The sequence below is a fragment of the Cryptomeria japonica genome, chromosome 10 (genome assembly GCF_030272615.1).
Source record: "Cryptomeria japonica chromosome 10, Sugi_1.0, whole genome shotgun sequence".
NCBI classification, from domain to species: Eukaryota; Viridiplantae; Streptophyta; class Pinopsida; order Cupressales; family Cupressaceae; genus Cryptomeria; species Cryptomeria japonica.
The window spans coordinates 181,786,458-181,813,269 of NC_081414.1; the positions used below are offsets into that span (position 1 = coordinate 181,786,458).

General features: G+C 36.3%; 1 pseudogene; it reads left to right on the forward strand.

Moving 5' to 3' along the window:
* Positions 1 to 532: 532 nt before the first annotated feature.
* LOC131045486 (beta-glucosidase 12-like) lies at positions 533 to 4,441 on the forward strand (annotated as a pseudogene).
* Positions 4,442 to 26,812: the final 22,371 nt, after the last annotated feature.

Sequence of the window (26,812 nt, forward strand, 5' to 3'; positions counted from 1 at the left end):
CTAGCATTTATTCCAGTATTTGCCTTTTTTTATTCAAGGTTAAGGGCAAGTGCAAGAAGTTGAGTCCACTTAATGTGGAAGGTTTAGACTTTGAAAAAATGTGTAAATAGGGCGAAACACATAGGAGACGAAATGAGATCTCGAGCCGAAAAATGCATCAAGGACAAGCTACAACTTTCACATTTTCTAATTCATAAATGCTTACAACAAAATGATAAGGCTGAAATCGAGCATTCAATAATGCAAATAGTCATAAACTACATGACAAGAAGAAGCTAACTTTTAATGATGCAAATAGTCATTAACTACATGACAAGAACAAGCTAAGTTTTAATGATGTAAATAGCCCTAAACTACATGACAAGAACAAGCTAACTTTCACGTTTGAAAATCCAATTATAGAATCTATACACTTCATTAAACTTATCGCAGAGGGGTGTTGTGTTTCTTCTATAAAAGGAGCTATCTATGCATGTTCATGGCACAACTGTACTGCTTTGTATTCGATAAAAAAATCTAGATTCTTACTACAATGAATAGCGAAAACGTATGGAGAGCCTTTGCAGTGGTGTGCATATGGTGGGTTTTTCTTGTAGCGGCTCAGGAAGAAATAAACGTACTGAATAGGAGTGGGTTTCCAAATGGATTCATATTCGGTACAGGCTCTGCTTCGTATCAGTATGAAGGGGCTGCTCGGATAGGAGGAAAAGGCCCAAGCATCTCGGATACTTTCTCCCATATCCCAGGTTAATTTCGACTCTTCTATACATGTATTTCTCTTCTTTTTTCATTTCTATATAAATGTATTTCTCTCCTTTTTTCATTTCTATCTATTGATTTGCTCTCCTGCAATCTATGTCCGAAAACTTATTGTAAATGAAATTATTGGCAGGGACAATCGTTGATGGGAGCAATGGGGATGTTGCTGTGGACCAATATCATCGCTATAAGGTGTCCTGCTTAAAACATTTGATTTCAAATAATATATTTTTCAGATCCATATATGTACCTTTCCCATTTCTTGCTATCTGAAAGCATTTAGTATTGAACTATATTAAATAGGGATAGTGTAATTTACAGGAGGATGTGAAACTGATAAAGGACATGGGCATGGATGCATATAGGTTTTCTATCTCTTGGTCACGGATACTACCATGTGAGCCACAATTTTTTATCCTAGAAAAACATAGCTAGCATATAGTTTTCCATATTTTGTTCTCTTAAATGAATTGTTCATTGGGAGACAGATGGATCCGTCAGACGTGGAATTAACAAAGCTGGAGTGGCGTACTACAACAATCTTATTAATGAACTCGTGAAACATGGTAAAGTCCAAAGTCCATATCGTTTGCTAGTATTGAAATAGAAATTACTGCGATACCGTTCAAGCTATAACGAGTTTGTTTTCAGATATCAGGCCTTTCGTGACACTGTTTCATTGGGACCTTCCGAAAGCTCTCGAGGATAGCTATGGAGGCTTTCTCAACGAGAATATTGTGTATATAACGCTTCCAAATGATTATATTCTTTATGATACCCACTGATTTCATTAATTACCCATTTTCTGCGCATAAAGAGACCCGTTATCTGATATATGCAGGGAAGATTTTGAAGCTTACAGTGAAGTGTGCTTCAAATTGTTTGGCGATCGAGTGAAGCACTGGATTACTCTAAACGAACCTCAAACCTTCACTACATATGGATATGAGAGGCACATATGCAACAGAGCCATACAAGGTTGCGCATAATCTTCTTCTTTCTCGTGCAGCTGCTGTGCGTGTATATAAGAACAAGTATCAGGTGACCCACCTTTTCCTGGGCTGGCTTAAACAGCACACACTAAGCTTTGACTTAGTATGTGTTGTTCTATTTGGGTCTGCCTCTCAGTTCCATTTCCGTTTCATCTGACCATTTCCGTTGCCAGACAGTAAAACGTACCCGGCTGGCTCGTGTGGGCCCTCCCAACTCGTCATGTTCACCGTTACTCCCATTTCCCGTTAGGCTCGCCTTAAGTTGAAATATTTAAAACTGCTTCTCCCGCCCAGGCAATCTCGATATGCATATAATTTCCAATCGAGCAATTCTCATTTTCTCGTCTGCTCCCAGCCTGTGCGAAATTCGAAGCTCTGAAACAGGTATGGACAAGCATGATAAAAGGATGCTTATTGTGTAGAAGTTGAGAAAGCCAACTTCACAGACCCCGAAGATCACCTGCATGCAAATAACCTGTCACAGAAAGAAGAGATGGAGACAAACAAGCAAGGGTGCTCTGAAAGCTGAAAAATGTATTCATCCAAAGAGAGAGATAAATTACAATGATGAATCCTTATAAAAGGATATTGTGCAACCCTAAAAGAAACCCTAATAGGTAGACATTTAATAATTAATATAATTATTAAATGTCACAAATGCAAACTAAAGTGAAATCTTAAGAGAGGAATAAAGGTAATTTAATCAACATGATTAAATTAAAACCTTTACTCTAACACCCCCCCTTAAGATGAGCAAAAGTGCAGTTACAAACATGTGCAAGAAAGCAAAGGTAACTACAATGCAAGAAAGTAAACTTGGGTCCCGGCAACAAGGCCTGATCAGGTACCCAATTACAACCAAATCTCTGTAAAGTGGAGAAATAGAGAAAACCTCATGGGAAAAACTCTACTCCAAAAAGAGATGAAAGAAATAAATGCACTAATAACATAAGGATAGGAGGTGGATAACATGATACCCCCCATAGACAACTTCTATCATATAAGTACATATACAATGGTCTCCATAGGAGAAAAAGAAAGAGACTAGAAGCCCCCCCCACAATGAAGAAACTCCTGTCGCACATATGGATGCCTGAGGTAGAATCCAAAAAGAGATCCTGAAGCGGCATATAATATTCCTCCCCTTGGGAAGAAATGGATCCAAAGGACGAAGATGAAGAAACCCTGTGAAGAGAGAAGAATCAATCTGTCTCAAGATGTGTGCCATAATAGGATGCTGAAGAATCCCTTTGTCTGAACTGAAACAAAAGATGTCCACCTCCTATCCTTATGTTATTAGTGCATTTATTTCTTTCATCTCTTTTTGGAGTAGAGTTTTTCCCATGAGGTTTTCTCTATTTCTCCACTTTACAGAGATTTGGTTGTAATTGGGTACCTGATCAGGCCTTGTTGCCGGGACCCAAGTTTACTTTCTTGCATTGTAGTTACCTTTGCTTTCTTGCACATGTTTGTAACTGCACTTTTGCTCATCTTAAGGGGGGGTGTTAGAGTAAAGGTTTTAATTTAATCATGTTGATTAAATTACCTTTATTCCTCTCTTAAGATTTCACTTTAGTTTGCATTTGTGACATTTAATAATTATATTAATTATTAAATGTCTACCTATTAGGGTTTCTTTTAGGGTTGCACAATATCCTTTTATAAGGATTCATCATTGTAATTTATCTCTCTCTTTGGATGAATACATTTTTCAGCTTTCAGAGCACCCTTGCTTGTTTGTCTCCATCTCTTCTTTCTGTGACAGGTTATTTGCATGCAGGTGATCTTCGGGGTCTGTGAAGTTGGCTTTCTCAACTTCTACATGGTATCAGAGCTCCAGACCTGTTGCTTCCTGTTCGTTTTCTGAAGAATTTGGAGCTACGAGGGTTAGCTCTGATACCATGTAGAAGTTGAGAAAGCCAACTTCACAGACCCCGAAGATCACCTGCATGCAAATAACCTGTCACAGAAAGAAGAGATGGAGACAAACAAGCAAGGGTGCTCTGAAAGCTGAAAAATGTATTCATCCAAAGAGAGAGATAAATTACAATGATGAATCCTTATAAAAGGATATTGTGCAACCCTAAAAGAAACCCTAATAGGTAGACATTTAATAATTAATATAATTATTAAATGTCACAAATGCAAACTAAAGTGAAATCTTAAGAGAGGAATAAAGGTAATTTAATCAACATGATTAAATTAAAACCTTTACTCTAACATATTGTCTTATATGTTACAGTTAGAAATGTTCTGATATACATGTATGCAAAAATGTGGATTGCAGGATATACACAAAATGCATTCGTTGAAAAGGATTTACAAACTTTCAACTAAATGTGACTTACAGGTGTAAAGCAGAGTCTGCAACCCCTGCCAGCATTCTCACAACCTATGTGAAAATGGGAGCTTTGGAACAAGGTATGGACATCCATTACAGAGTGAATGAGGAATTTTATAGATTTTGCAGCTGCAACTGCTTTGGCAGACATGTATGCAAAAATGTGTAAGCATAGATAAGGCACGTGAACTGATTGACAGAACGAATCCAAGAAATTTGTTCTCATGAAATAAACTGAATGTAGGATATGTAAAATGTGGAATCATAGATGAGACAACTGAACTGTTTGACAGAATGCCTCAAAGAGCACAGTTTTCCCAATGGAACTGCTTTGATTGCAAGATATTAATAAGATGGGTTTGTTGAAAAGTCTTTAGAACCTTGAATGGTAAATCATTTGTCTCTGCATTTACTTAGAGCAGCATGCCATTGTCACACCTTCCGTACCATATATGATAGGTAGGGGCGATTTGTTCCTTTGGATTTAACAGGGGTTTGGAATGAATTTCATGTGGGTGTTTTCAAGTTGTGACAAAATCTCTGTGGCTTTTAAGAGATTTTTTTTTCAGGAATGATAAATTTTTTTTGATAGATTTAATCATAAATAGATTGGTTTTATTCTATTACAATCCACTTCTTAATATAATTATACATAATTCTTATTGTTATTATATTGTTATGAAATTTTCATCCCAATTTTTTCAAATTTCTTGTTTCTTAAATATGTCAAATAATCACATTCACTTTCTTAAATCTCTAATGTTATAATCAAGTTATAATTGGTTCACGTTTCAAAGAGAGTCTATATTCCTTCGAGTATCTTGAGTTCTATCCCAAAAAACAAAATTAATAAGTAAAAAGGTGAGTATACCCCTTTAGTTCAAGCTTTTGGGTTTTCTCAACACTTAACACGAAATGATTTACATTTTAAGCTTGAAAGCCCAATTTGAACAAAGCTTTCAGGTTTTGGGATTCAAATGAACATTGGCTTGAAGATGGTGAAAAATGTATCAAAATCAAAAACCTTAAAATATTACCAATTACACACTATGAGCAAAATGTTGTTAAGCTCTTAATCTGAGTAGTGGGTTCATAATGGAGTGCATTTAGTTCACATTGGCTAGAGAATGATTTATAAACTAGGGGAAAGTTCTCCATTTCACACATTATAAGTATCAAAAATTCTAAGCTCATTGAATGATTCCTCGCAAACTTGAGCCCTCCAAATCATGTGATGTGATTATCATTTTTTTTTAATATTTATTAATCTACCAATCAAGATATAGGAATTTGTACTGTTTTTCTTGGATTTTGCTATAGAATAACACTTTGATCTTCGTATTGATGCTTTCAAAGTATCCTATATTTAAAAGCCCATGTCCAAATATTACTTCATGTTGAGATATCTTTACACTTTTAGATTTTCTCATATTTTTTCCATTTTGATTACACTTTGGGTCTTTATGTTCCATTAAAGTTGTGTTAAAACTATTCACAAAAAAATTGGTCGGCATCTTTCTAAGTCAACTTTTGTTCTTTGCAAATTGAAAATCCCATGCATTCCTATTCGTGTATGTTCTTATCATGTTTCCCTACTTCCTTGAATGTCCTTTTCAAATTTGTGAGTATTTTTTATTTAGGTAAGCGATTTTTTTGAAAGTGCCTAGACCCCTTACAAGAGGAAACATTTAGCAATAAGAACACCAAAACAAAAGAGGATATCCAAGGAACAACAGAGAGACTTCAACAATCAAGACATAATAAAACCTCACAAACTACCAACCCAAAGTTAGGGTAGTTTAGAAAATTGTTCCAACAATTTTTGTTTACCATATTATAAGGGTCTTTCTTCTCTAAACTTTTTTTCCTAAAAGAGAACAAAATCATAAGAACATAGACAAAATCCTCATCCAACCTTGGAGCTATAAAAGATTAATCCAACATCATACTTTCTACAAAATAATTCCTTTTATTGTCTTCCTTTTGCACCTCCTTGTTAGGATTCCCATAGATACTGAGAGGGGGGGGGGGTGAATTAGTATCTGACCGGTAATGTAATTTTCTTGAAATAGAACATACAGAACATAAAGTAACAGTATACCGGTATGCAAGAATTAATGTAAATAACAGAATAAAAAACATCCACATGAAAAGAACACCATAACACAAGATGTTTAACGAGGAAACCTAGTGTGAGAAAAACCTCGGTGGGATTTGTGACCCACAATATTCACTTACTGGCCAATAAGAGAATATTACTTACAATAGGGGCCTGCACATGCAGGAAGGCCAATTGCCTAGAGCACACTACTCAATAAGAAGTCACACTGACTTACAATGAAGATTTACACAAATCTAATATTCTGTACTGCTTTACAATAGAATCTTCAATGCCAGATTCAGTACCGGTTCTTGCTCTGTTCTTTACATATACCCTTGACCTACAATTCGTACATTAGGTCTGCCTTATAATTTTCTTTATACTTCCTATCCATATCCTACAAATGTCTACAATGATCTCTTTTATATACAAGAGTCATTTTACAATTTGCCAAGTCGACTTACAGTAATAAACAAAATGTTACATATCTAAAATCCTGTCGGCCTCTATGCCGGTATACATGTTCTCTTCTGTGTCGGTGTACATCTTCTATGCTGGTGCCGGTGTAGAGTGATCTTGCTGATGCCGGTGCACTGTCTTGCTTGAATAATGTTTTGCCGGTATAATGTCTTGTCGGTGCCATAGGATTGCAAGGTTGCCTATGTAATGTTTTGCCGGTATATAATGTCTTGCCGGTGCCATAGGATTGCAAGGTTGCCATCAATGACAAAACCTTCAATCACACATAATGTCTCATTGGAGTGTCCATATGCCAACAATCTCCCCCTTTGGCATTGATGGCAACACTCATGAGAAATTTCAAAAGATATCCAAAAAATGTGTAGACCAAAAATGTGAGAGCTCCCCCTGAGCATGTGATCCCTGTGTTTTGAATTTTCTCATCCTACTACTCCCCCTTTGGCATCAATGACAAAGGTTAGTAGATTTTGTAGTTGTACCAATCCATAACCTCAACCTTGTAGTTGGGTAGTTATTATCTGAAGAATATCTCCCAAAATTAAGTTTATACCATCCATAAACTTCTTACTGTCTTTTATTGTTGTCTTAGTTCTGTATACTGTACCGGTGTTTTGCTTCCTTGTGTTAGTGCCTCTAAGATTTCCTTCCGCAGAGATGCTAAATAGTCCAATCTTGGACTTAGTTTAGATCTCAAGAATTTTGCCTTGTTTATTATTTTCTCTTTCTCTCTTTCTAATTTGAGCAATTCTTCCTCAAAATTTGTTATCTTTTCCTCAAAAACTGATAATGTATTGGGTGAGTTAACAAAATTATCTACAAGTTTATTGATCTCTTCTTGTACCTTGCTCATCTTTTTGTCTACATCTATGGTCAAAAAGTTTATCTTACAGGATTCTTTGTACAGAGTTTTGTACTCTTTCAATAAATTGCACAGTTCCGATAGAAGTGTGTCAAATTCTCTGTTACACTTCTTTATTCCTTCCTCAAAGAATTTCTGTTTCTCTTTTTCTACAATTTCCTTTACAGATTCTACCTTTGTTTGCTCAAAATTTCTAGAAATATATTTACAAAGTGTATCCAACTGGCCTAAAGAATCTTTATTGTCTATATTACAATTAGGATGTATTGATTTAAAAAATGGAATTGAATCATCTATTGCTTTATAAGCTTGTGAGCTATAATTAGTTATTTTCTTGATAGATTCAAGTAATACCTCAGTCACATTTGATGGTGACCCAACAAACTGAGTACCAGTGGAAGTGACCATGCTAGTATTAACCTCTGGTAGGTCTATTTGTCTTTGCATTTCTTTAAGCACTGGTCTTCCTGCTTCATTTCTTACCGGTGGCATCTGTTCTAGAGCCTTTAGCTCTGTTGGTTTCTCTGTTTGTGTTCTAGATTCCATCTTTTTCTCTGTATCTACTGTCGGTTGCTTTGTGTTTCTTGATTTATCTGGTGTATCCTTATCTACCATTATGTTGATCTTCTAAGTATCAACATTCATAGTATATAGGACTTCAGGATTAGGATTATTATCCTCTGTATCCATACTTTTAGCTGCTGGTTGATCTTTTGTAGTTGTTGTTTTTACCGGTGGAGTATTTAAAGGAGGTGGGGGTAAGTTGTCTCTAACTTGATACTTAACTTTACCTTTCCCTTTGTCCTTCTGATATACCAGAATGGGCTTGGGATTCCTATATTCTTCTTGTTTTTCTTTTTCAACCAAGAATGTATCCCAACCATTTTCTGTCTCCTTTGAAACTTCTGTAAGTCTACCTACCATTAGTGAAATTTGCCGGTGTGCAGTGGAAAAAACTGTCCGGTTGGCCTGAGCTATCAGATCATCAATTTCCTTAGGTGAGTTAACTGGGTATACTACAAGTAGTTTTTCTATTTTAATTTTCTTATCCAACTCAATTATTCCTTGCCTTCTGGCCTCAAGTCTTTTATATAGTTCATCAGGAATTTCATTTAAGACTTGCAACAGAAACTTTTTATACATGTCCATGTGTAATATGACACTCTCTTCAACTTGTCCTTTCTCATCATCTGATAGGGTGTCATAGATTTTCCTTATGTTTTTCAATTTACCTTCCTCTGTGATCTCATTCAATAATATGTCAAGAGGGGCCAAGTCAGTGTTTGTCTTCTTCTTCTTTTTGGGGGTCAGCTTCTTCTTAGGTGTGACTTTCTTGACTGGAGATCTCACAGCTTGTTGCTTTTGTCTTGTCCTTCTAGGTGAAGGAGTGGTTACCAGTGAGGGGTCTCTTTTCCTAACAACTCTTTTAAAACTTGCTGGCATATCTCCTTCTAAGGAAGTACATACCGGTGATAGATGAGTTTCAGGTTGTTGGGTTGCCAACTCATCTTCAGTTATGCTGGTTTTCTTTAATACATCTTCCTTTATGGCTTTTGCTTGTCTGGTTCCTTTTCTCACAAATGCCTCAACCTTTTTTACTCTTTTCTTAGATTGAATTTGACTTTCTATGGTCTCAGCACTACCAAATACTTCTTCCTTTGGTTCATTGGGGGCTTCCAGAAGTGCTTTGGCATAAGTTTCCACTATGTGGTCATCTGTTTCATACCCCATCTCTGTTACCCAGATTGTCCTTGGGATGACTGCTTCCATCCAGATCTCATCCTTTTTTATTACAAAACATATATCATCCTTGTATTTGTTGACAATTTCCTATGATAGTCTGATTCTTTTATTCATTCTGACTTTTAGTGCTTGAAAATACTCATTGATATTCTTTTCTCTGTTTTCACCCATGTTGAATAAGTCAGATAATTGTTTTCCTACCTGTATGTCAAATCCAAAATCCTTGTTGCCTATACTGGGAGCCTGTTTGGTTATATGTAGCATTAAGCATACAAGTAAATTTCCAAATCTAAAGGTTCCTTTCTTATCCTTCTTGATTTTTGCTAAATTGTCAATTAACTCATCCTTTAACCATTCACAGATATCAATTTTTACATTGTCCTTAACCATGTCATAAGCACTCTTTATGCATAAACTAGAAACTAAGTTAAGCCTATTAGCATGAGTTGCTTTGTAACCTAAAATCATGCTAACAAATCTAACATTTGTATCAGTCACATCATTAACCCTCAATGATCTCTTGTCGGATGTTGCACCAGTTAAGTTTGTTACTAAGTCATTGGAGACCTTCTTGGTTTTGTCAGGTCTATTATCGGTGGAAGGTAACCCTTTTACTGCTTTCACAACTTCCTTTGTAATTTTATGCACTGAGTCAAGCCAAAAGAATGAACCATGTACCCTTCTCAGAACTATCCTAACCACTTCCTTGGGAAATTCAAGAATGCAGAGGATTTCAGTGAATCCTAGGGTTTCAACAATTTTATGCTCAAGTTTCACATTTTTGGAATTGTCACATATGACAGACTTATACATGTTTTTAATTTCTTCATCACCTAATTCCTCTATGTTGCAATGAATATACATTCTAGGGTCTTCTGCATAAACACCTTTTGGAATTTTTGAAAAAGCACCTGTGTTGTCATCTTTCTTACTACCTCGGGAACTAGCTGAAACACGGGCCTAGGTCATTTTATAACTTCGACTACTATAGGGTTTGCTATGAATTCAGGTGCAGAGGAGGATGCCATGATGATAAATACCTTTTTTTACCTTTGGATGGATTGATTGCTGAAGTGCTTTGCCTCTTTGCTCAAAAATGCCTTAGCTCGGAAATCTTCCTGCTCTCTGAAAGTTTGAATTCACGGTGAAATGAAATAGAGCCAAAAACCTTATTTTATAAAGTCTTTTTGCTACCTACCACATTAATTGCTTGCTGGTAATGTATTAGCTCAACTTTATTTTCCGGTAATGAATGATTTTCAACTTCTTTTCTCTAATCGAGGGAATAATAGCACATGTGTCATTAGATTGCCAAACCCTCAAGATAATTTTCTTCAATTTGATGAAGAACGTCCTGCCAGTGGAGCATTGCTCTGTCCTGCTGGTGAAGCATTTCTCTGTCCTGCCGGTGAAGCATTTTTTGGTTCTACCGGTGGAGGGGTATCCCCAATATTTAGATCACCTTTTCTAATCCATTGCTTTGAGAATTCTTGCTTAACCTCTTCAACCTTTTCTTTACCTTTCAAACTAGTACTTTTGTTGTCTATCGGTGTACCTTTACTTCTACAAAATTTAGCAATATGACCAATCTTGTTACATGCATAACAAGTTACATTATTTTTCTGAATAGCTTTTCCATAACCTATGCTGGTTTGTGTTCTGCATTTATTTGATAAATGACCAAATCTTCCACAAACATAACATCTTACATTCATTCTGCAATTTTCAGAGTTATGACCAATTTTGTTGCATTTGGAGCATTGACCGGTGGGAGGATTGATGTTCTAATAATTCCTTGATCTACATTCATTTGCCCTATGACCATATTTATTCCAGTTAAAGCATTTTCCATTGAACTTGTAAGTATTAGAAGGTCTTACCGGTTTGCTGTGATCCTAGGTATTTGCAGTACCGGAGCTTTCTCCAACTTCAAATCCAATTCCAGAAGTGTCACCTTTGGGTTTTTGATTCTTCAATAAGGTACCAAGTTCTTCTGAGCTTTTCTTGAATTTTTCTTTGTGTTGATTTGCAGTTTCCAATTCCCTTTCCAAGATTTCTTTTTGTCTCATTAGTTCATTTGAGTCATTCTGAGTATGCATCAAATCTGTCTTCAACATGTCATTTTCATAGCTAAGTCTTGTGTTCTCATTTGCTGCATCACTTAGTCTTCTGGTCAATTCTTCTTCATTCTTCTTTCTGTCCTCAATCTCTTTGCAAAATCTCATAGTCATATCCTGCATTTCATTTTTTGTTGTCATGATCTCTTGTTTCAATTTGCTTATCATATCATTTAGTGATTCCTTTTCATCATTCTCATTTTGCAATTTTTCACAAAGTTCTCTTCTCTTATTTCTTGTAACAGTAAGATTTTCTTGAAGTGCCTGAATAATGTCCTGAGCTTCTTTTAAATCATCTTCTAATTTGATATTTTTCAACTTCTCTGCATCATAGTCAGTAAGAGCTCCTTCAAGTTGCTTCATCAGATTTTCCATCTTTACCGGTGTCAAGATCTTCCTCAAGTTGTTAGGCTTCTGAAAATAGAGGACTAGGCTCTGATACCAATTGTTAGGGTTCCCACAGATACTGAGAGGGGGGGGGGTGAATCAGTATCTAACCGGTAATGTAATTTTCTTCAAATAGAACATGCAGAACATAAAGTAACAATATACTGGTATGCAAGAATTAATGTAAATAACAGAATAAAAAACATCCACATGAAAAGAACACCATAACATAAGATGTTTAACGAGGAAACCTAGTGTGGGAAAAACCTCAGTGGGATTTGTGACCCACAATATTCACTTACTGGCCAATAAGAGAATATTACTTACAATAGGGGCCTGCACATGCAGGAAGGCCAACTGCCTAGAGCACACTGCTGAATAAGAAGTCACACTGACTTACAATGATGATTTACAGAAATCCAATATTCTGTACTGCTTTACAATAGCATCTTCAATGCCAGATTCAGTACCGGTTCTTGCTTTGTTCTTTACATATACCCTTGACCTACAATTCGCACATTAGGTCTGCCTTATAATTTTCTTTATACTTCCTATCCATATCCTACAAATGTCTACAATGATCTCTTTTATGTACAAGAGTCATTTTACAATTTGCCAAGTCGGCTTACAGTAATAAACAAAATGTTACATATCAAAAATCCTGTCGGCCTCTGTGCCGATATACATGTTCTCTTCTGTGCCAGTGTACATCTTCTGTGTCGGTGCCGGTGTAGAGTGATCTTGCTGATGCTAGTGCACTGTCTTGCTTGAATAATGTTTTGCCGGTATAATGTCTTGTCAGTGCCATAGGATTGCAAGGTTGCCTATGTAATGTTTTGCCAGTATAATGTCTTGTCGTTGCCATAGGATTGCAAGGTTGCCATCAATGACAAAACCTTCAACCACACACAATGTCTCATTGGAGTGTCCATATGCCAACACTCCTAAAATACTATAACAAACTCCTCAATAGTAGTAGGATCTTCTGATCCTTTTACTCAACAAAAAATGGTGTTTCTTATTGTTAAATATGTCATAGAAGTATTGCTCACTTCATAACAATAATGAAAAATGAGAGGAGGGTCTTTGAATTCAACATATTGTACCCAAACACCATAGTTGAAATATAAGGTAATCTTGGTATGGAGCACCCTTTAATTTTCTACAAACACAAAATCTAGCAAACAAGAAACACTTTTTGAATTTGGTGATCAAATTAGTATCTAATTTTGCCTAGAAGTGTTGACAATAAGCATAAAAATTTATTCTATAGCTCCAAACTTAACCTTGAAAATCTAACCCAAATAGGAAACTTGAAGCATATATCATTTAGTGAATTAAAGCCTAAATACACATTTTTAAGACAAAGCCCCTTCTTTCCTAAAAAATAAGGATTTTCTAGAAGAGTTCTTGAGCAACCTTCAAGATTGGAAAAGGAAAATAAAAATGTCATGATTAGATAATGAAGCCACAACAATCATAGCAAGGGTTTTTAGAGAATAACATCTTCAAAACAAAGAAATTTTTACCTCATCCCAATTGTCACCAAAAGAAAATCTATTGGGATCACCATCTATTCCAAGATTATCTTCATCTAAGTCACCTTCACTTTCATTCACCTCAGTTAATGTGGGAATAAATTTGTTATTGTTATAAACCTTAAATTTCAACTTTAATTGTTCCCTTTCAATTTTTTATATTTATTGTGATCATCAACACCACACATATATGACTGCTTTACTGGCCAATATGGCGGTGGGCTATGTGGCGGTTAAATGGTGAAGCAGTAAGGACTCTTTCCCAAAAAAATTGTGCGATCTGGCTTGTGATGATTCCATCCACTTGCGGTAATCAATGAATTTTAATCATGATTCAATTAAGTAGTTGGGGAAACGACTGCTTTTTGATTTCCCTATTCGAAGATCTAGAAACTTCCCTTGTACTTGGATTTTATGTCATATTGTGTGGCCCATTTCCTACTACTATTTGGAGACTTCTCTGGTGTGGCCCATTTCCTGCTTTTGTTTGGCGACCTGGATCATTATGGGTGGGGACAAGAATAGGCAACAACCACCCACTTTTGAGAAATGGAAGAAAAATATGGAGGTGTGGCAGGAAATCGTTGATGGGGGAATTGTCCCCTTCTTGGAAAGACTCCATGCCCCTTCTCCTCTGCTCACAGAAACATTTGTCAATGGGTGGAAGAAAGGGGTTTTGAGGGCCTATGGTGCTGAATTCCAACTGGATGAAACCCTCGTGGCTATGGTTACTAGTCTTGCGATGAATGGCTGAAGGTTCTATAGAGACAGGAAAATAGGGGAGGAAGACATGGCGAATTTTTTGGACACAGACAAGGAGCGTTCAAGAGTTAACAAAATGGTTGATGGTAGCTACAACAGGAAAGATCTTATGGCTCCCTGGACAGATATGGCTGAATTCATCATGAGGTACATTACGCTTGAGGGAAGATATGCCAGTATCTTTTCTTACCGTTTTACCATTTTGAATCACTTTAGACATGGAAAAGTTATTTCTAGGTATGTGTAGGATCATGGTGTGCCAAAATAGGCCCTTAAGTGGCAATGAAATTTCAGAAAATCAGAGTTATGCAACTTGACATGAAAATTTGAATAAGTTGTGAACATTATTTTTAAAATATGTAACAAGAGAATCTATAGAAAATTGAATGTAGTTTCTAAGCTACTAGTTGTTTTTTGAAAAAAAAAATCCTATTTGATGAAAATTTCAAATTTCAATGCAGTGGTACTAAAATTTCAGGAAAAAGATAAGAAGTAGACATATGTCTGACCACCCTAATCACAATAAAATCATAATATTTTTTTATAATATTTATAATATAAGTATTAGACTCATGTCCGGATGTGACACATATTTTTTAATAATTTTTTATAAAGTAAATAATTATTTATGAATTTTTTACTACAACTTTTCTCAAATTCAGAAACTCCTACGTCTGACCACCTTAACTTGGTCAAAATCTTTTGAATTTTAAATTATTTTTTTTTCCCTATAGTAGACAAAGCATAGGATGTGATATATGTTTCGGATTCAAAATTTTTTATATTGTTTGAAAGTTATGAGTGTTTTTCAATCAGTCTATCAATCAGGACTATTGTCATAATTCAATTAGAAAATAAATAATAATAATTTATTAAAGTCAAAATAAGACAAGCCTTATAGTGTTGGAAAGTTGAGAACATCCTTAAAAAACCCTTTTCGTTTTATCAATTTTGGCTACAAAAAAAGTCATCAGCCACTAGTGTAAAGTTTGGAAAATCAAGGAATACTAAAACACACGTTTTTTTAGTTGACTTTCTAGTCTTGTCACTTCGAAGCCAAATCCCAAAGAATTCCCAAGCCAAAATTTGAAATTTGAAAATTTTACAACAAAAATCGGATATCCAATTTTCATAAGTAAATTCACTAACTAAATTTGCACATAATTAATCTATTGTTTATTAATATATCAATATATAATATTTTAATATATTAATCTATAAATAAATTAGTATATGATATTAGGGAGAGTGGGATGGGGGAGTGGAGGGAGAGAGAGACAGAGAGAGAGATACAAAGAGAGAGAGATAGAGAGATGGGGAGGCTGAAGGGAGAGAGAGATGGGGAGAGGGAATGGAGAGAGATAGGTAGAGCGATTAGGGGAGAGGGAGAGAGAGATTATGTGTCCTATGGTGTCCTAAGAGGTCATATTTGTCCTACAACCCCTTAGGACACCATATAACCCTTTAAGACACCAAATTGTGCTGTCTTGGGTCATATTACATTCTAAGGGGTCATATTGTGTCATATGACCCCTTTAAGACACCATATGACCCCTTAGGACACAATATGACCCTTTATGACTCTATACGTTGTCGTTAGGGGTCATATGGTGTCCTACGACCCCTTAGGACACCATATGACCCCTTAAGAGGCCATATTGGGTTGTTATGGGTCCTATGGTGTTCTAAGGGGTCATATTGTGTCCTACGACCTCTTAGGACACCATATAACCCCTTAAGACACCAAATTGTATCGTTATGGGTCATATTATATTCTAAGAGGTCATATTGTGTCATATGACCCCTTAGGACAAAATATGACCCTTTATGACTCTATACGATGTCATTATGGGTCATATGACCCCTTATGACACCATATAGTGTTGTTAGGGGTCATATGGTGTCCTAAGGGGTCATATTGTGTCTTATGACCCCTTAGGACAACATATGACCCCTTAAGACACCATATTGGTTTGTTATGGGTCATATGGTGTCCTAAGGGGTCGTAGGGGTCCTATGGTGTCCTAAGGGGTCATATTGTGTCCTACAACCCCTTGGGACACCATATGACCCCTCAAGACACCAAATTGTGTTTTTATGGCTCATACTGTGTCCTAATGGCTCATGGGACACCATATGACCCCTAAGGACAACATACGACCCCTTATGACACCATATTGGGTTGTTATGGGTCTTATGGTGTCCTACAAGGTCATATTGTGTCCTACGACCCCTTAGGACACTATATGACCCCTTAAGACACCAAATTGTGTCGTTAGGGGTCATATGGTGTCCTAATGAGTCATGGGACACCATATGACCCCTAAGGACAACATACAACCCCTTATGACACCATATTGGTTCGTCATGAGTCATATGGTGTCCATAGGGGTCATATTGTGTCCTACGACCCCTTAGGTCACCATATGACCCCTTAAGACACCAAAATGACTTGTTCAGGGTCATATGGTGTCCTAATGGGTCATGGGACACCATATGACCCTTAAGGACAACATATGATCCCTTATGACACCATATTGGGCTGTTATGAGTTATATGATATCAATAGGGGTCATATTGTGTCCTACAACCCCTTAGGACACCATATGACCATTTAAGACACCAAATTGTGTGGTTAGGGGTCTTATGGTGTCCTAATGGGTAATGGGACACCATATGACCCCTAAGGACAACATATGACCCCTTATGACGCCATATTGGGTCCTATGGTGTCCTAAGGGGTCACATTGTGTCCTACAACCCCTTAGGACACCATATGACCCCTTAAGACACCAAATTCTGTCGTTATGGGTCATATTGTATTCTAAGGGGTCATATTGTGTGACATGACCCCTTTAAGACACCATATTACCTATTATGACACAATATGACCCTTTACAACTCTATAAGGTGTCGTTATGGATCATATTACCCTTTATGAGACCATATGGTGTCATTATGTTTCCTATGGTGTCCGAAGGGGTCATATTGTATCCTACAACCCCTTAGGACACCATATGACCCCTTAAGAAACCATATTGTGTTGCTATGGGTCCTATGGTGTGCTAAGGGGTCACATTGTGTCCTACGACACCTTAGGACACCATATGACCCTTTAAGAAACCAAATTGTATCATTATGTGTCATATTATGTCCTAAGGGGTCATGGGACACCATATGACCCCTAAGGGAATTATACAACCCCTTATGACACCATATTGGGATGTTCTGGGTCCTATGGTGTCCATAGGGGTCATATTGTGTCGTACGACCCCTTAGGACATGATATGACCCCTTAAGACACCAAATTGTGTCGTTAGGGGTCATATGATGTCCTAATGGGTCATGGGACACCAAATGACCCCTAAGGACAATATACGCCCCTTGTGACACCATATTGGGTTGTTATGGGTCCTATGGTGTCCTAAGGGGTCATATTGTGTCCTACAACTCCTTAGGATACCATATGACCCCTTGACACACCATATTGGGTCTTTATGGGTCCTATGGTGTCCTAAGGGGTCATATTGTGTCCTACAACCCCTTAGGACATGATATGAAACCTTAAGACACCAAATTGTGTTGTTATGGGTCATATTGTATTCTAAGGGGTCATATTGTGTCATATGACCCCTTTAAGACACCATATGACCCCTTACGACACAATATGACCCTTTATAACTTTATACGGTGTCGTTATGGGTCATATGACCCCTTATGACACCATATGGTGTCGTTAGGGGTCCTATGGTGTCCTAAGGGGTCATATTGTGTCCTACAACCCCTTAGGACACCACATGACCCCTTAAGATACCATATTGGGTTGTTATGGCTCCTATAGTTTCCTAAGGGGTCATATTATTTCCCACGATGCCTTAGGACACAATATGACCCGTTAAGACACCAAATTGTGTTGTTATGGGTCATATTGTGTCCTAAGGGGTCATAGGATACTATATGACCCCTAAGGACAACATACGACCCCTTATGACACCATATTGTGTCGTTACGGGTCTTATGGTGTCTATAGGGGTCATATTGCGTCCTACGACCCCTTAGGACATAATATGACCCCTTAAGACACCAAGTTGTGTGGTTAGGGGTCATATGGTGTCCTAATGGGTTATGGGACACCATATGACCCCTAAGGACAAAATATGACCCCTAAGGACAAAATATGACCCCTTATGACACCATATTGGGTCATTATGGCTCCTATGGTGTCCTAAGGGGTCATATTGTGTCCTACGACCCCTTAGGACACCATATGACCCCTTGAGACACAATATTGGGTTGTTATGAGTCCTATGGTTTCCTAGGGGGTCATATTGTGTCCTACAACCCCTTAGGACACCATATGACCCCTTAAGGCACCAAATTGTGTTGTTATGGGTCATATTGTATTCTAACGAGTAATATTGTGTCATATGACCCCTTTAAGACACCATATGACCCCTTTAGACATAATATGACCCTTTACAACTTTATACGGTGTCGTTATGGGTCATATGACCCCTTACGACACCATATGGTTTTGTTAGGGGTCCTATGGTGTCCTAAGGGGTCATATTGTTTCCTGCGACCCTGTAGGACACCATATGACCCCTTAAGACATCATATTGGGTTGTTATGGGTCCTATGGTATCCTAAGGGGTCATATTGTGTCCTACGACCCCTTAGGACACCATATGACTCCATAAGACAGAAAATTGTGTCGTTATGGGTCATATTGTGTCCTAAGGGCTCATTGGACACCATATGACCCCTAAGGACAACATACAACCTCTTATCACACCATATTGTGTCGTTATGGGTCCTATGGTGTCCATAGGGGTCATATTGTGTCCTACGACCCCTTAGGACACCATATGATCCCTTAAGATACCAAATTGTGTCGTTAGGGGTTATATAGTGTCTTAATGGGTCATGGGACACAATATGACCTCTAAGGACAACATACGACCCCTTATGACACCATATTGGGTCGTTATGGGTCCTATGGTGTCCTAGGGGGTCATATTGTGTCCTTTGACTACTTAGGACACCATATGACCGCAAAGGACAACATACGACTTCTTATGACACCATATTGGGTTGTTATGGGTCCTATGGTGTCCTAGGGGGTCATATTGTGTCCTACAACCACTTAGGACATCATATGACCCCTTAAGACACCATATTGAGTCGTTATGGGTCCTATGGTGTCCTAAAGGGTCATATTGTGTCCTCCGACCCCTGAGGACACCATATGACCCCTTAAGACTCCAAATTGTGTTGTTATGGGTCATATGGTGTCCTAAGGGGTCATATTATGTCACATAACCCCTTTAAGATACCACATGACCCCTTAGGACACAATATGACCCTTTAGAACTCTATATCATGTCGTTATGGGTCATATGACCCTTTATGACACCATATGGTGTCGTGAGGGGTCCTATGGTGTCCTAAGGGGTTATATTGTGTCCTTCAACCCCTTAGTTCACCATATGACCGCTTAAGACACCACATTGGGTCATTATGGGGCCTATGGTGTCCTAAGGGGCCATAGTGTGTCATATTGTCTCTGTCTCTCTCTCCATCTCCTTCTCTCTCTCTCTCTCTAAAATATGAGTAATAAAATCAGATATTGGATTTTATCAGATATCCGATTTCTGTCATTGCCATTAATGTGGCAACACTAAAAAAAAAAGGCGGCAACGGGAAAAAAAATTGGGACCACAAATTTATACATTAAAATTGGATATCCTATTTTATCGGATATCTGATTTTTTTAAATAAAAAAGAGCCTTGTGGGACATTTTGTGGATTCCAACAGCCCACAGTCTACATATTCTGTTTTTCTGTCGACGATCACGAGTTTTTAGACAGGTTGAGGCAAATTTGTGCTTTTGAGAGATTCTTAAAGTCAAATCTTACATTGTCAATCATTTCAGAGCATCTTTGTGGAGGTAAATGGGGATTAGTAGTCATCGGAAGTCTAAACGCAAAATAAAACTTTTGAATGAGCAAATTGAAGCGTATAGAGAAAGAGATAGAGAAGGTCATAGGAGGAGAAGACAAGGTATGTTAAATATTTCTAATGTTACTTCAAGTGAAGAGGAAATTGAATTTGAAAATGTGTTACAGGTTATTGAAAATGAAAATGTAGATTTTGAAAGTGAAAATTTTGAATATGTTGAAAATGTTGAAAGGGATAATGAAAATGTTCAACCTAACGTGAGAATGGAAAGTGAAAATTTGGGAGTTGACAATGAAGGTGTCCATAATTTTGGTTTAAATATGAATTTTTTTGACATTGGAGGTGAAAACGTAAAAAAAATTGACATAGGAGGTGAACATGTGGAAAATTTTGACATTGGAGGTGAAAATGTGAAAAACTTTGACATTGAAGGTGGAATTGCTCAACCAAGTGAATAATATGTAACACCTAATTACTTTAGAAATGAAGACCCTCTCATGGATGAAAGACAAATTCCAAATCCAAGACCTTCAAGAACCCCAAAATGGTTACTTGAAATTGATGAGAACATTATTGCGAATCTTGAAGGCAAGAGGTCGACAAGAACCGTTCGGTTGTGGGCTACACAACTTTTCGACCAAAATTTTAGCAATAAGACATTGACCAAGAAATTCCAACTCTTTGTTCAATTGCTAAAGACGATAAAGATGAGATCATTTCTAAACAAATTGAAGATTCGTATGAACAAGAAGATGGAGAGAAATTCTATTATTGCCAAAAATCTATTTGACGCTCTCAATTCTATTGGAAAGAATACCAAAGAAAGAGATTAGAGAGCTGCTCGAAGAGGGATTACAACCTCCTTAGTAATCCATCAATTGAGGAAGTCTTGTCAAATGAGACAAACTTGTGTTGATTTTAACATAAACCATAAAACTTTAGATACAACACTTGCACGGAGACAAAGACTTGACGATCCACTTCAACAAGATACATGGGCTTTTGGTGGGAGGCTTCCACGTGTTGATAGAAAGTTGACTGACAATGTGAAGGAGGATATTCAACAATCTTGGCACTCTAATTCTAGAGTGTCACCTAATGTAAAGGACATTTTAAAATTAAGAATCAGCAAGCGAGAACGCACACTGCATCCCAAACATTTCTTGGAATCAAGCCAAACAATGTTGTACAATTTTTTTTGTGAAGTACATCCAACTTTGCAAATATCACAAAGGGCCTTTGAATCTTTGAAGCCATTTTATTGTGTTCCTCTTAAGATTCGTAATACTTGTTGCAAGTACCATGTGTAGTTTTCAATGTATGGGTAAATACACAAAGTTGGGTCCCAATCCCGCAGAAGTCCGCGGGTTGGGAAAAGAGCCCACTAGAAATGGATACTCAGTTTTTACAAATTGGGCACCCGTTTCTCTTCAGGTGCTCGAAGTTAAACGGGCACCCGTTTTTTTCAAATCGGGCGCCCAATTTGAAAAAAACAGGCGCCCGTTTCTTGAATGTATTTTTTTTTTTAAACCATTTTCCATCATTTTCACTGTTTCAAAAACGGGTAAACATTTTAGAGGAGCACGGGTACCTATTTTTTCCATCCCATCTGACCCCCCAGACCATTTTTTACCTCCTTCCAGGTACGTAGTTTTATTTTCTATATTATGTTTTATTTATTTTCATTATTTTTCATAAAAAAATGTTAATTTATTGTTATTACTTTTCATAAAAAAAATGTTAATTTTATTGTTATTTTTTAATTTTAGTGTTTTAAAGTTTGAAAAACGTTTTCTATTTTATTTTACTTCATGTTTAAAATAGTTTTTAATTTTTAAATATTGCAAAAAGCATGAATAGTAAAAACTGTAGGAAAAAAACAAAAAACATAAACATAAACATAAACAAAAAATAAACATTAGACACAAAAAAATAGACAATAAACCCTGAACAGAAAAATGAACACTAAACCCTAGATAGAAAAAATGAACAATAAACCCTAGAAAATAAACGAACAACAAACCCTAAAAAATTAACAAACAATAAACCCTAGATGAAAATCAACAATAAACCCCCTTCTCTCTCTCACACACGTACACGTTACCATCTCTGTCATTATGCTCTCTCTCTCTCTCTCAATCTCTCATTATCCCCTCTCTCTATCTCACACACACATTACCCCCTCTCTCTCTCTCTCACACACACACACACACATTACCCCCCTCTCTCTCTTCCACATGTTACCTTCTCTCTATCATTACCTACTCTCTATCTCTCAAATTATCCATTCTCTCTCTAACTTGTTGTATCTCAAATTACCTACCCTCCCTCTCTCTCTCTCTCTATTTTAATCATGTGTAAAAGTTTGAATGCTTAAATTTATATTTTTAAATGTTGTATTTAATTATAGGATTCTTTTGTAAAAGTTAGATGTTTAATTTATGTTTAAATTGAACTTTAAAATGATAATGAATATGAATGTGTTTTTTTGTGTGTGTGAAAAATAGGGCTCTTAAATTTGATAATCCTCTAACTATCACTATTAATCCTCACTACTTCCTAACTTAGCCCAATCTTTGAAGATATATTATATGTTTACAAACATGATAACATGTCATATACTTTGACTTAATAGTGGAAAGAGAAACTACAACCTATCACCTACTCATCCAATTGATTGCACCACTACATAGACTAAATACATAGTCAATGTTAGACTTCATAATGTCAACATCCCATATCCAATTTGAGTTTGCAAGTCCCTATATTTTTAATAACATGTGGAACAATCCTACTACTAAACTTTCTTCTTTCCAAACTTTGTGCTTTGAAAACATGGTTGTTGAAAACATGGATTTTTCTTCTTCTTTTAGATTATTCCACGAATCACCAATCATTTTAGTGATCTCCCTATCCTTGCCAAGATGCAATGCTTTCAATTGTTTATACTGCTCAGCAAAGAAAAAATTGTAGCCATTCCTATTTTGCTTTGAAAACATGGTTGTTGAAAGCTTTTTTTCTAAATTTGAGTCATTGAGATGCTAGATATTAAATTCCAACCTAGAGGTAGTACGTCCATAAAGTCCAATGGCTACCAAAGTGACAGATTTCCACTAAATGTTAGCTCTTATTGAAGTAACATTAAGTGTTGTTAAAGTGTCATACAAAGTTGTCAAAGATTCAACTTGTCATCAAAGTGACATTATTGGTGAAGTATCCCAATTGTTTCTAAAATTACTTTATTATACTAAATTCCAACTACTCCTAAAGTCCACCTTCTACCAATGTCACAATGTGCATCTAAAGATGTTTTTGAACTTAAAAAATATTACACTAAATGTAAAATTATACCTCAATGACAAATAGAATGTCATGTGGAAAGAATCTCTATATTTAATCATCCATGTATCCTCACATATATGCATTCCAAATATATAACAATTATATCACTATTGTCATCCTAATAATTTATTGAATCTAAATCATCATTTAATTCATTCTTGTAATATTTTTCTTGCATTCATTTTTATGTGGATTTTCTTGACATAATTATAAAGCTTAACATAGGATTTATTAAGAGACTTAGATCTCACTTTAGATTTGGAGCTTTGTCCTTTTTCTTATTTTTTCTCTTTGCTTTATCCTTTTATCTTCCTCTAATAACCAATGCCTTGTTTAAAAAAAATAGTTTTTTGTTTTTGTTTTAACTTCTCCAAGAGTAGAGAACCTACTATTTATTCAAGCTTCAACTTAGTGTAGTACTACTAGTTGCGATGACTAAACCATCCCTATTTATTCAAGCTTTGTCCTTTTTCTTATTTTTTCTCTTTGCTTTATCCTTTTATCTTCCTCTAATAACCAATGCCTTGTTTAAAAAAAATAGTTTTTTGTTTTTGTTTTAACTTCTCCAAGAGTAGAGAACCTACTATTTATTCAAGCTTCAACTTAGTGTAGTACTACTAGTTGCGATGACTAAACCATCCCATGATTCTAGCAAAGAACACAACAAAGTAGTACATGTATTGACAAGTTCATAGATATAACTTATGACTTTAATGAATTCAGTTAAAACCAAAAGAGAGTAGTTGAATCGATTCCTATCAAGTTGAAAATATAAAGTGGTAGCCTAATTGACAATAATGGTTAAATATTGCAAGGGTACTAAATTGTAATTCCATGGAAGTTATCTTCTTTGAAAAGATGAACTACACAACGCTACCATTAAACTATGATTAGAAGCCTCTCATGATAAGATGGTCAACTATTATGGGTCCCAAAGTACAACTATCATAGGTATTGTAATCATTCATCTCTCTATAAAAAACATACAAATGCACAATGATTGCCCAAAATGCCAACTAATAGAAAATCTTAATCGAGAATGAGCCCTCAGCCGAGTCTAGAGGAGATGATTATTCAGTATCTAAATCAGTGGAGTCATTTTATTCATTATCTATTCTCTCTCTCTCTCTCATGATTATTTTTATGATTTTGATGGAACTTATAGTAATGCATCTTTAGATGTTAAAAAGTATTGTTTGAGTTGCATGGGCATTATGATGTTTTATCTTGTAGAATATTTCTTATACTTTGATTTAAGTGGATAATATTTCTTAAATGATGCTTATTATTAAAATAGACCCACCTATCAATAATTTTATAAATCTATGTGAGTTTCCTTCTTTTATATTTAAGTTGGTAAATTGTATTTAATTATAAGTTTTTTTGGAAGGTGAAATGTAAATTAAATAGTAATTGTAAATTTTCATGTTTGTATATATATGCAAATTATTTTCATAGAATGGATGAGTTTGAGATAGATGAGCTATTATGTCTAGTGCAACCTCCACCTCCACCTCCACCTCCACTCGATCAGTTGAGGCAGACCATTAGGAGGAATATTGATTCTTTGATTAGAGATATCCATACCATTAGACATGAGCCTCATCCACCTGTGCAGTTGTTACACCTTGCAGATAGTATGCAAGGGATTGTACAGTCTATACAGGCTTTAGATAGCGAGTTGGATAGCTATCGTAGTCGGCAAGAGGGATTGCATGCATTTTACGTTGATGCCCTAAAATACAAACAAGTCAATGAATCAAAAATAACAAAAATGGATTTGAAACAATATTTTGTGAACCCTAAGATGGGTGAAGAGATAGATCCGAAGAAGCCACAGATCTCAATTCGATGGTGTAGGCACCCATGCATAGCTAGACACTTCTGGACTCCAATCATGAGGTCCTGATGTTTTTTTTGAAAAAAAAAATTGGGCCGAATTTGAATTGGGTAAAAAGCCCAATTACTTTGATATTAGATCATTTCAGGGGGTCCGGAGAGGCATGCCCCAGGATAGGCCAGGAGCCAAATTGAGTGACAGGGTTAGAAACCATGTGCGCGATGATCCCTTGGTTCCTCTTCCTGCACCAGTTGTTCCAACACCTGCACATCATCGAGTAGTGGATTCTGCTCTTGGTTCATTGAGTGCCCTATCAGGCAATTTGGTACAACAGTTGCACGAGGTGAGGGCTACCCCCAGCTTAGCACATGTTTGCGCGAGTTGCGAGAATGTATGTACAGGTCCATAGAGTGAGGCTTCCCCTAGAGGAGATGGTGATTTTGATGATGCTGATGCTGCCCATGGTGGTTATGATGATGCCAAGGAGGCTACACATGTTGATGTCGTCTCTTCATATATTGATCTCCTGTGGGCAGACGATGATCAACCTATAGAGGTACAAATTTATTTATATAATTTACAGTACAATATTAAATTCCTTATATATACACATATGAACCATAACATGAGTCAATTTTTTCTGAACAGAGGATGGATCATACCATATCATTGAGGAACCGACATCATGTTACCTCGATACCTAGAGATGTTGGTGCTCCATTTATGGTATGCACTTTCATCTAGATACATTGTATTGATATGTACATTTAAAATAAACAATAAATTTTTTAATGTAATGATGTGTATGATATGTTTTTTCAATTTTTAAGGGTGTTTTGTGTAGCATCGAGGTGGATAGTTCTTCACATGACTTGTGGACTGCTGAGGCTCAGCCTCATATACCACTAGTATGTTTTTCATCCATTAATTTGAAGTGTTTATATGCTTACTAATTTATGTACAACTTTGATTCATGTTCGTTATTTTTTGCAATTGTAGGCTTCTGGATTGTTTGATGGTGCATCACATGTACGCCTTCACCCATTAGTTACTTTGTCTGCATCACATGTATGCTTTTCTGCGATAAACTTGTAGTCTATATATATACTTTATAATTTATTTATATATACAAGTTTGATTCATGCTTTATATATGTTGTTCAGGTCGATACCACTACCATTATTGGTATGGCTATGGGATTGAGCCAGATGCAACCGTCGACATTGTCATTTGCGGTGATGATTAGAAAAATAATTTCTAATTTGTTTATATTGTGTACCTAGCTTTTATAGGGATTATCAAAATTGATGTACAATGTTTTTTTTGCAGGACTTGACTACAACCACTTTTCTTGTTCATGATAGTGGACCTCTAGTTACCAGTGAGGGCATTCTAGAGCACAGTCGTATGGTAATTTATTTTAAATTTTTAGTATTTAATTACTTTATAAGTGAATTATGCAAGTAACTTCTTCTCATGTTAAATCTTCTTCTCATGTAAAATCTTTTAATAATGTACAGGAGGGTGGAGACACTGATACTGCACACACAGAGGATGGTGCATCTCAGGACCACGTGCAGCAGGATAAT